General features: G+C 43.1%; 1 long non-coding RNA gene across 2 annotated transcripts; it reads right to left on the bottom strand.

Moving 5' to 3' along the window:
- Positions 1 to 5,309: 5,309 nt before the first annotated feature.
- Positions 5,310 to 10,140, bottom strand: LOC141041694 (uncharacterized). Of its 2 annotated transcripts, none has more exons than XR_012202796.1 (3): positions 9,612 to 10,140; positions 6,275 to 6,537; positions 5,310 to 5,797 (listed from the first exon to the last, which is right to left on the bottom strand). It is a non-coding gene; the product is annotated as an uncharacterized lncRNA (long non-coding RNA). The 2 variants fall into 2 exon arrangements; XR_012202795.1 differs by having other exon boundaries at positions 9,606 to 10,140.
- Between the last annotated feature and the right edge of the window lie 1,164 nt (positions 10,141 to 11,304).

An 11,304-nucleotide genomic window follows, 5' to 3' on the forward strand; every position in this document is an offset into this window, starting at 1 on the left:
AGACGTGACACGACGGCCTCTGAGCCCATTCAGACACGGTGGGCGCCAAACGTGGGCGGCAAAACACATTTGATTCAAGCTTGTCCGAAAGACATGTGTCTCTTCCTCCATTTCCCCATTCATACACGGTGGGCGGCAAAACAAACTCTCCTCGTCCAAAATCGATGTAGGCTAATATTTTAAATAGGGGCAGATGTGTAACTTCCATCAGACGTGACAGAACCTCCCTACCTGTCAACCCGGTTCATACACCGTGGGCGCCAACCGTGGGCGGCAAAACACCCTCTCCTCGCCCGAAATAGTTACCGGCAAATATTTGGGAGATGCGAGATTATTGTCCTATCCCCAATCGACGCGATGTCCAAAATTTTAAACGGGGGATAAGTTCGTAACTTTCCCCCATTTCAGAGAAGCGCGTCCCAAAGTTTGAGATCCCCCTCCCCTCCATTTCCCCATTCATACACTGTCGGCGGCACGACAACCTTCACACTGCGGCTAGCCTCCTCCGTCCGCCACCCCATCCTCCACCTTGCCGGAGCCGCTACCCCTACCCCGTCGTCCACAGCAAGAGATGGACGTCTCTCATCCACGGCGCTGGACCAGGATCCTTTCATCGCCTCCTCTCGCTTCATCGGCGCCGTCGTCCACCTTGCCGTTGCCGCTCCTACGACCGCCACGTCCACGGCAACATGATATATCCCCCGACCCAGCCGTCTGCCGTCTAAAGTCTTCTTCCCCGCCGCCGACAGCCATCGCACCCGCAGCACCCTCAACGTATCAGCATAGGCCTACACAGCGTCGCAAGAGAGGTGGTACTCTTCCATATGTGCTTAAGTTATTGATCTCACCCGGAAAATAGATCGTAATTTGTTTATTGTACTTTTCTTGTCCGTACCAAATCATAGTGGCTAGTTGAAAGCAAACATTAGTTGCGAAGTAGCTTTGTCCGGTTTGCACCTTCAGATCTGCCATGGCACGGGCACTATACTCGTAAAGCTTATGGTTTCCCCCCTTTATATTCACTACCATCATCGTAGGTGCTTCGTGTCGTGCTAGCATTGCTCCTCAAGACCTTAACCCAAAGCTTACGTGTTGAAATACGAATCTGATATGATGCTCATATCACTAAAATAGAGAACGTTTAATTGGTCACCTAATGTTCCTATATTCGTTTCGAAAAGCATGTGCGCCACCCACTAGTCCAGCTAGTTCCACTTTCCTGATTTTTCTCTTGATGCTTAGGGTTTTCCCCTTTTATCTACTCTACTATGATCTGCGTAGGTGCTTTCTGTCGTACTAGCATTACTCCACCCTTCAAGCTAAACAACACAACACTCAGAATTCGAAAGCTTAGTTGTTCAAATATGATTGTGATATGATACTGGTATTAGTTAACCGACACATTTAATTGGTTAGCTAAAGGTCCCACTTGAGTTTCCAAATGCATGTCGCGACATATAGAGAGACAGCATAATTGCATTTCTTTGTCACTTGTTGACCGTACTTTCTTGTCCATACCAAATCTTAGTTGTTATTTCAAAGCAAACATAGGTTGCTAACTACCCTTTGCGCGGTTTGCAGCTTCAGATCTGCCATCCCACTGCCACGGTCAACACTGTACTCATCATGCTTATGTTTCCCCCATTTTATGATGACCACAGTCAGCCTACGTGGTTCGTGTCGTAATAGCACTGCTCCACCCATCGAGCTAAACAAGCTTAGTTGTACAAATTCATATCTGATATTATTGCTGATATTAGTAAAACTGAGAGATGTTTAATTGGTTAGCTAAATGTTCCTACTTTAGTTTCGAAATGCATGTGAGCCACATATGGAGAGACCGGAAAGAATAGTATTTCTCTGTGCGCTCTGGTTCATCATGGGTGGCCAACCGACATTGTATTGAAAGACTTGTAAGATCTTCAATCTGCTTGCTCTTTTGCTCTTCTTTAAGATGATACTCTTCTCTTGCGGTCGACTGGTCAGGTCGAGTTGTTCTCCCTTAGTATATTTTGAATCTGTCAGGTCAGGTCGACTTGTTCTTCTTTACTATATGTTGAAGCTATCATCTGCGAAGTGTCATCACTTCTGGAGCTCTCATATTTTGAGTAGTAGGCCACATTATATTAATGCACACAACAAATTACAGCATGCATGGCATCTTTTAAAAGAATTGCAGAGACACACAAAGGGGTTTACAGGGAGGCAGTATTGGATTAGAATCACTTCTGCATTACAAAGAAAATCTCACTTGTTTTTATGTTTTCATGCATGTCAGATATTGAAAATTATCAAAATGAATATGAGAATGGGCGCACGAGAGGAATATTGCGGAACGATCCACTGGCTAACAAACTTGGCATGGTGGAGGATGGCCTATATTATTCACCCATCAAGGTGCTTGCTCTAACTTTGCAAAGTTGTATTGGTCGCACATATTTTGCATCTGACCTCTTGCATTACTTCTACTTTGTTACACCATCTGCTTAGTTTAAGCATCATATATGAGTATGTGCCATACCTATCCATTTTCTGTACCTATTCCATGTGTCGTCACACTATGTTTTTCCAGTCAAATGTTGTTCTTTCATAATAGATGTCCAAAAGGAAGAGGGTGAGTGCAGATCCTCAAGGAGTACAAACTAGGTATTTGGAAAAGGTAGTGATACCTGTTAAATCAGATAGATCAGCAGCCACAGAAAACACAGGCCCAACTGTACCACACTTTACCCCTACTCCAGTGGCCAAACCCCTATTAGAACTGCTGGGAGCCCAGCGTCAGGTACTGTCTATGATATCAATTCAAAATTTGAACTCCTAAATTTCTGCTTGTGCCTTACCTTCTCTCTTGTATGAAAACTAATTTCAGATGAATCTCCTTGCTCAAAGGATCATACGATCTCAAAACAATAATGGGCTCTGCATTGCTCTTGTCAGTACCTCTCTCCCTTTTGCCTTGTAACGCTGTACTTCATTAATTGCTATTTGATTATGTATCATCAGTCTACACCTGAGCTTCATTATCCTCTGTTTCTTCCAATATTATTTGATCTATATTTACTCTTTGCAAAATGTAGAATAATGGCAACGCTTATAAAGAATTTTCTTTGGGGAATTTATTGAATTATCCTTCCATCAACATGGAGAAGGGCTTTGTCCAGCCCGTGTTAACATGTAATGTAAGTTCATCCTTCTCAAGCCTTCAAGCTTTGTTCTAGTATAGATTTGGATAGGCATCATTTCCTCCACTGCTGTTTGCTTTGCTGTTTACATCTGATTGGATGTTTGCAACAACTACCAGTTTCAAATTGTAGTTGTAAAAACATGTTCCTTATGCAGAACAGATCCATTTATTTGCTTATATAATTGTGAAACCTGTTACGTGTCTCCTTGTTTCTCTTTCAGACTCGTATCTCTTACGCCAAGCAGAACTTTAGGGAAGATAGTGAGCCAAACCATCTTGAGGACAGCGAGATGACCCCAAGGTCCTGTCTTGATGAAGACAGTGAGTTGAAGCTACTCACCAGCAGGTGTGAGACAACCTCTATGCAGTCGCTGCCTCAATCAGTTCGACTTCTTCAGTCTCAACTTAAAGCGGAAAGGCTTGCTTCAGCTCAGCTCCGACTTGAAGTCAAAGATGCAATGAAGATGTCAGAGGACTGCCGTGCGCACCATCATGCCTTAAATCTAGTGTTGATGCATCTATCGTTGACACAACTGAGGTCTACTCAGCTTCTGCAGCTGTTTGGGGGGCCCGACGTGGCCAGGCCTAGTGCCTTCTGAAGTGCTCTCAGTTTTGTATATTCTTTTGTCGGCGCATTTATTTGCACTGGTGGCGAACTTTGATGCCCAGTGGATGTAATATGTGTGATAGCCATGATAGCCTAGCGTAAGTTGCTTGCTTATTTATTTCCTTGTTGTCTTGTTTATTTGTTTGCTTGTAGTCATTGTAGTTCTTTTTTCGCGGTTTGCTAGTGGCTGCAATAACCTATTTTTTAAAACTAGGCCACAATAACCATGGGCTAATATTTACTGTAGTGACACTGGGCCTCCTACGGGCCGTAGAAACAGTGGGCCTTCTACGGGCCGTAGAAACAGTGGGCCTTCTACGGGCCGTAGAAACAATGGGCCTTTTACGGGCCGTAGAAACAATGGGCCTTCTACGGGCCGTATCATCAATGGGCCTTATACGGGCAATATGATCGATTGGCCAAACATGGGCCAATAACATGCCGCATTATGGCCGTAAACGGGCTAGAGTTGGAATCGTCCGTTCATGGTCCGACCATAACGGGCCATCGTTAATAGGCCGTATTTGATGACGCTATGAAAACGGCCCAACGTATTAATAGACCACAAACGGGCCGACTGTAACCACAGGCTGAATTTGGCCCACAAGCAGAAAATGACAGTAACGGGCCGTAAGTAAACGAATGCTGGAAATGAGCCCAAGAATAAATGGGCTCTGAGAAGGCCGAAAGATAGCATGGGCTGGAAACGGCCCAACGGAATAACGGGCCGTTAATGGGTATAAAGTGATACACAGTTCATTACGGGCCAGTTTCACCACGGGCCGTTAATGGGTGTAAAGTGATACACTGTTCATTACGGGCCAGTTTCACCACGGGCCGTTAATAGGCCAAGAGTTACATAGGGCCTCATATGGGCCGGAAGACGTCATGGGCCATACATGGGCCAGAAGTGAAAACGGGCTGGAATCATATTGGGTGGCCCAGATGACGCTACTGGGCCTAATTCAGATAGGGCGTAACGGGCCTTGGGTTAGCGGGCTGTAAATGGGCTATATGCGAACATGCCGTTAACAGGCTTTACATGGGCCGGCTCGCCACCTTTTGACCAAGTCAAACGGGCCGGCCTTTTCACAGGAATGGGCCTCTGTTGGGCCGTGCTACGTGTCGACGTATCATAGGCGCCTTTTGTCCAATGAGTGGATGACATCTGTCCCAACGATGAGCCGACACATGTTTCCTCCAGCCAATGATGATTTTACACGTGGAAAATCCCCATTGGTCGGGGCTGTTAACGGGTTATCGGATCCAAAACCCGACCCGATAGCTTAACGGTGTTCCATTACGGTGGATGCCACGTGTCGGTCACCCTTGACGAAAGCACTTCTGTGACGCAAGATTTATCGTCATGGAAGTGGACACTTCCGTGATGATAATTTTGGTATTGTCATGGAACACTTCTACGACAGCACAGGTATGACTATCTTGATTCTGTCATAAAATCATCATGGATGTACATGCATGACAGAAAATGCGACCTACTGTGACAAACACGTATCATCACGGAAGTGTATTTTTTTGTAGTGCAAGGAAACTGCCTAACCGTAAAAAATCTTGTTTAACTCGTCCAACAACCTTGTGGATAGGGGAAAGTCGTTTCCCAAAATCCCATAATTCCGGGTTTGTGGGAAAACTAGTATTACTCATTTCTTCACAAACGCGATTAGCATATACAGATGCAACTGCCTTTCTCCGCCCCCGCCTATTTCTCAACAACCAAAGTTGGCGCCAATTCTGCTTTTTGTGTCTCACCTCGCGCCTTTTTCACTGCCTATAAAAGACAACTTTGTTTCCCGCAAGTTATACACCCAAATTGCAAAGGGCTGGATGTGATCCCCGTGACAGGCACTGGATGGGAGACGTTGACCTTGGATCTGAAGTTGGTCATCTTCAATAAGGCTCCACATCTCCATCAGGTTTTCCGTGCATCGTCTTCCCACCTTCAATCAGTCTTCCCATCTTCAATCAGGTTCAATGGCTTCACCATCCTACACAGGAGTACAAATTTGTATTTGTAAATATTTTCATGGTACTGTTGATTGAATTAATCTATTTGGTAGTGAACCCTATTTTGCATAAAACCTCTGATAATTTCATATGGGCAATTCCTAGGACATAGTAGATCCAACAACCTGGTAATCTATTAATCTAAATGATAACAAGTACTGTTGAAGGAAAAATTAGAGGAAACTCTGATTAGGGAGTATCGTAAATATGAACATGTGGCACATAAGAGAATCAGATTGCACTATGAATGCCTATATACATACTAAAATGATCTAACACCGAACCACAATTAGATTATCGATGACTATATATATCAAGTGCAGTAGTTAATTTTTCATGACAAAGATGCAGTTTAAAGCACACTGTAAGGATAATTTTCCATAAGTATCAATCATATTTATCCAGAATATATAGTGTACAGTAAGAGCTAAGCAGTAAGCAGATGAAGATTAGAATACCTTGTGATGTCATCTGATGTTGATAGCAGTACATGGGGCAAGCGAGAACATATTTAATAGCAAATTAAAGATCTTGGCAGCAACCTAGGAAAATAACTGATAAGGGATGTGAACATCCCGTTAGACAGACAAGCGACAAAAATTCAAGTGTCCAGTCATAGCATGAACAAAAGATTAGTGGCATGCTCATTTTCTTCCACTTCGTAGATTTATTCCTTTTGAACCAAATGACTCATCTTCCATTATTGCTTCTTGTATCCCATCTGTAGAAAAATATGGATGATGAGAAGGAAAAAAATTAAGAAGGAAAACACAGATAAAGCTAAGCGCCATGTATGGAAATCTTCAGAGGACAAAATACTGCTGAATATATTAAAAGATCAAAGCCTACATGGAGGAAAAGAAGGAACGGGTTACACAAAGAAAGCATGGCGTGATATCTTAGAACAATTCAATGATTCATGGGTAGAAAAACTTGAATTACAACAACTAAAAAATTGTCATAAGTACTACAGGAGTTGCTACAGCACCATGGACAGACTTCTAAAACTCACGGGATTTGGTTGGGATGACGATGAGAAAATGATAAAAGCTCCAGAAGATATTTGGGAAGAACTAATTAAGGTAAGTTTGTTCGAGTAGAATTCATATAAAGTTTCCATATCCTATTATTAACAAAAAAACATTAAACAACTTGCAGAAGGATAAGGCTATCCAAGAATATCAAGATAAGGTGTGGCCTAGTTGGATAGATCTTCAAGCCATATGTGCTAGTTCAACAGCATCTGGAGCTGGTGCTGTATCTAGCAAAGGAAAAGATGGTACATGTATGACCAAATCTTCGCAAATTGATCTCAATACGGAAGTTGAAGTACATGACATTGATTCTGATGAAATCAATGCTTCCCCTGGTGTCTTCACCAAGAAGTCAACTACCATTGAGCCAGAAAAAAGAAGTCACTTGGAAGTGGATCCAAGGAAACTGCAAGAGGACAAAAACGGACAGCCGATGATGCCATAATAGCAATTGATCGCCTTGCAGATGCATCACTTAGCATTGCTGAAGGAAAGAAAATAGTAGCACAACAAACTGAAGCTTACTCGGTTAAATCTTGTATGGCAATATTAAATAGTATGAGTAATCTAGATCCCCAAAGAGAAACTAAAAGCGGTAAAGGCATTTACAGATGGTGATAAACGGGCCATTTTCATTGAGATGGATGAAGCTCTGGATTCTTGATCCTTAGAATTTTTGTAATACACCTTTGAGCATATTATTTATTTCAGTCGTTGTCACACTTTACAAGATTCAGAAAACAATTTCACTTATGTTTTGTCAGTTTGTGTGAAGTAATAAATATTGTTTTCAGTTTGGTATTGTTCATTGTCCGGTTCAGCACTATTACATTTTGAAGCAATTATCCAGAGATGATATGGTCAACTGTGCAAATCGTGCAGGGATCTATGAACATTTCGGATGTGCCAGATGATGAACTTTCTAATTCCGAGCAAGTGCTTATTAATAACATTTCTGCAGTGTCCTTGTTTCGCGATGTGTTGTTCACAAGGTTATTCAGAACACCCCGCAACACTTCTATATTAACTGGTGCTCAGAAAACAATAGAGTTTTTAGAGGGACATCCAGTTAGATTTTATGAACAATTTCGTCTTGAGAAGCACACATTCTACTTGTTGTGGGATGCTTTGTGCGAGAGGAAGTTACTTAAGGATACAAATCGAATGACAGTGGACGAACAACTACTCATGTTTCTACATACAATTGGTCACAATGTTAGAAACCGTGTCATCCAAGATAGATATCAGCATTCTGGCGAACCAATCAGCCAACACTTCAACAAAGTTTTAGATGCCATAAATGGTTTGCGTGATGTTTGCATAACAGATCCAAGCAATCAAATCCCATCAAAAATATTGGGTGACGCAATATTCTACCCATATTTAAAGGTATGTTTGCTATTAGAAGCAGATACTCCTTTACATAAGATTTTCATAAATAGAAGGTCGACACCATCTAAACTTTATTGTTTGACTAACAAAAAATCCCAACAGAACTGCCTAGGAGCAATTGATGGGACACATATTGAGGCAAAAGTCAGGCTTGATAAGTAAACTCCTTATAGAAACAGACATGGTTATCCGTCTCAAAATGTAATGGCAGTAGTGTCATTTGACATGACATTCTCTTATGTCGCTGCTGGATGGGAGGGTTCTGCATCGGATCAAGCTGTTCTAAGATGGGTTGTGACTAGTGGGGGTTTAGTTGTTCCTGAAGGTAAAGTACAATTATTTGTGTATCTACAATATATATAAAGATGCTGAGTTTGATATGAAATTAATGTGCAGGTAAATTTTACCTTGTTTTCAGGCTATGCAAATACTCCAAGATTTATTACCCCGTATCGCGGAGATCGCTATCATATTGCTTCTTTTCGTGGAAGTAATCGTCGATATACTAGTGAGAAGGACTTGTTCAACCATCTACATGCACAGTTGCGGAATGTTGTTGAACGAACTTTTGGTGTTCTAAAAGCTCGTTTTCCAATTCTAAGTAGGAAAGGAGGAATTCCTTATCCATACAGAACTCAAGTGAAAATTGTTATGGCTTGTTGCATTATCCACAACTTCATAAGGAAGGTTAATCATATTGATGAGTTATTCGAGCTTTATGAGCATGGGGAAACAGAACAAAATACTGACCATGGTGATCAACAATTTCATGGGCAAGCAAGAGAAGATGATAGAGTTGCTGGTGAGAGAGTTCGTGCTGCCATCACTCGAGAGTTGTGGACTAAACATCAACAACGTAGTGCTCAACCAGAAGATGATTAAATACTGTAATATTTGTTTTCCATCTTCAATTGCAGATATATCTGCATAATTATTGTTGCAACTTTTAATTCTTTATATGGACATGAACTTCCCATTCTTTTATAGGCATATATGCTCTCTCTCTCACCCTCTGCCTCTCCCTCTCTCTATCTGGAGCTACAAGATGAAATGTTATTGTCTACCAATCTTTTCAGCAAGTGAAGCAACCAATAAACTACTTAAAATTGGTGCATTTTTATGTGACATTAGTGTTCCCCTTGTACCTACACACCAGATTCTTCAATGGACCAAGTAGATATGTAGCTAATTGCTAAGTCCTGTTAGTTATGAAGTAGTATACTCTCCGCAAGTGCGTGATGTAGACCATGAAAACATGCTAAGAAACCAAAAAGGGAGATAACTGTAGCTTCTCTCGTCAAGTGCATGATGCAGTTCATGTTAATTTACTAGTACAAAACTTGAAAATAATAGTCAAACATACATGCACCTCTGAATCCCCATCCGCTAGCTTGGAATCCCCATCTGCTACAGCTGGCTGCTGCCCCCGGCGCCGCCAATACAGGCTGATGTCGATGCAGCCTGCACGGCCGGCGTTGAGGGGAGGCAGGCCTGTGCGTTGACCTGAAGCAGGACCGCTCTCTAGGTAGAGCTTGTGCGGGGTCGACGGCCGACGAAATGGAGTATGCCTGGGGACCTAGCCGTCCAGGGGAGGGGAGGCGAGAAGCAACCAACATCCAGGGGGCGGAGGCGCGCAGTAGTAGGCGTCCGCGCGCGGCGGCGTGTACCTGCCGACCTGGGAGTCCAGCAGCAACCAGTGTCTAGGACGGCGAAGGCGCGCCGTACCCGGCATTCGCGCGCGGATTCTTCCACCGGCGAGACGAGGGAGCAGCGGTGTGAGTGAGCGGAGGAGGAATCGGAGGGCAGCAGCAGCTCAACGAGCTTGGATGGATGAGGCCATGGTGTGCGATTTGGGGAAAGTGAGTCACTCACGGGAGGAGAATAGGAATAGGAGCAGCTAGTGGTCATGGGTATCCAAACAAGGAACTGGGCCGACCAGTTTTCCAAATTTCCTTACCAAACATAGTTATTTATAAACTGGTTATTCGTAAAAACTGACGTAAAACGGGTTTTCTTAGAAATCGGCTAAAAACCCATTTTCTATAATCCTATCGCTAATCTTCACTATCCAAACAACGCCCTAGATAGATCTTGCGTGATCGTAGGTAAACTTTTTGAAATACTGCGTTCCCCAACAGTGGCATCTGAGCCAGGTCTATGCATAGATGTTATATGCACGAGTAGAACACAAAGAGTTGTGGGCGATAATAGTCATACTGCTTACCAGCATGCCATACTTTGATTCGGCGGTATTGTTGGATGAAGCGGCCCAGACCGACATTACATGACCGCGTTCATGAGACTAGTTCTACCGCCATGCTTCACACACAGGTGGCTAGTGGGTGTCTGTTTCTCCAACTTTAGTTGAATCGAGTGTGACTACGCCCGATCCTTGTTGAAGGTTGAAACAGCACACTTGACAAAAAATCGTTGTGGTTTTGATGCGTAGGTAATAACGGTTCTTGCTAGAAGCCCGTAGCAGCCACGTAAAACTTGCAACAACAAAGTAGAGGACGTCTAACTTGTTTTTGCAGGGCTTGCTGTGATGTGATATGGTCAAAACGTGATGATATATAAATTGTTGTATGAGATTATCATGTTTTGTAACAGTTATCGGCAACTGGCAGGAGCCATATGGTCGTCGCTTTATTGTATGAAAATGCAATCGCCATGTAATTGCTTTACTTTATCACTAAGCGGTAGCTATAGTCGTATAAGCAATAGTTGGCGAGACGACAACGATGCTTCGATGGAGATGAAGGTGTCAAGTCGGTGACGATGGTGATCATGACGGTGTCAAGCCGGCGCCTGGGTGTCCACACACCATCTCGGGGGCACCTAAGTTAGTCAAGAGAAATTTTAGCGCTACGCCTACGAATCAAATCAAGAAAACTAAGTTCAAGGCTTTAAGAATAGGTAATTACCTGCATGTACTTCTCCTTACTCAAAAACTTGTCGCGACACTTCTTCTTGGCCCTCCTAATACCCTTTGAGGTGTAGTAGTCTCGAACGGCCTGCACCCGAGCCTCGTGCTGTGAGTTCTGAAGTAGGCGCTTTCACTC

Source organism: Aegilops tauschii, chromosome 1 (genome assembly GCF_002575655.3).
Source record: "Aegilops tauschii subsp. strangulata cultivar AL8/78 chromosome 1, Aet v6.0, whole genome shotgun sequence".
Classification (NCBI taxonomy): Eukaryota; Viridiplantae; Streptophyta; class Magnoliopsida; order Poales; family Poaceae; genus Aegilops; species Aegilops tauschii.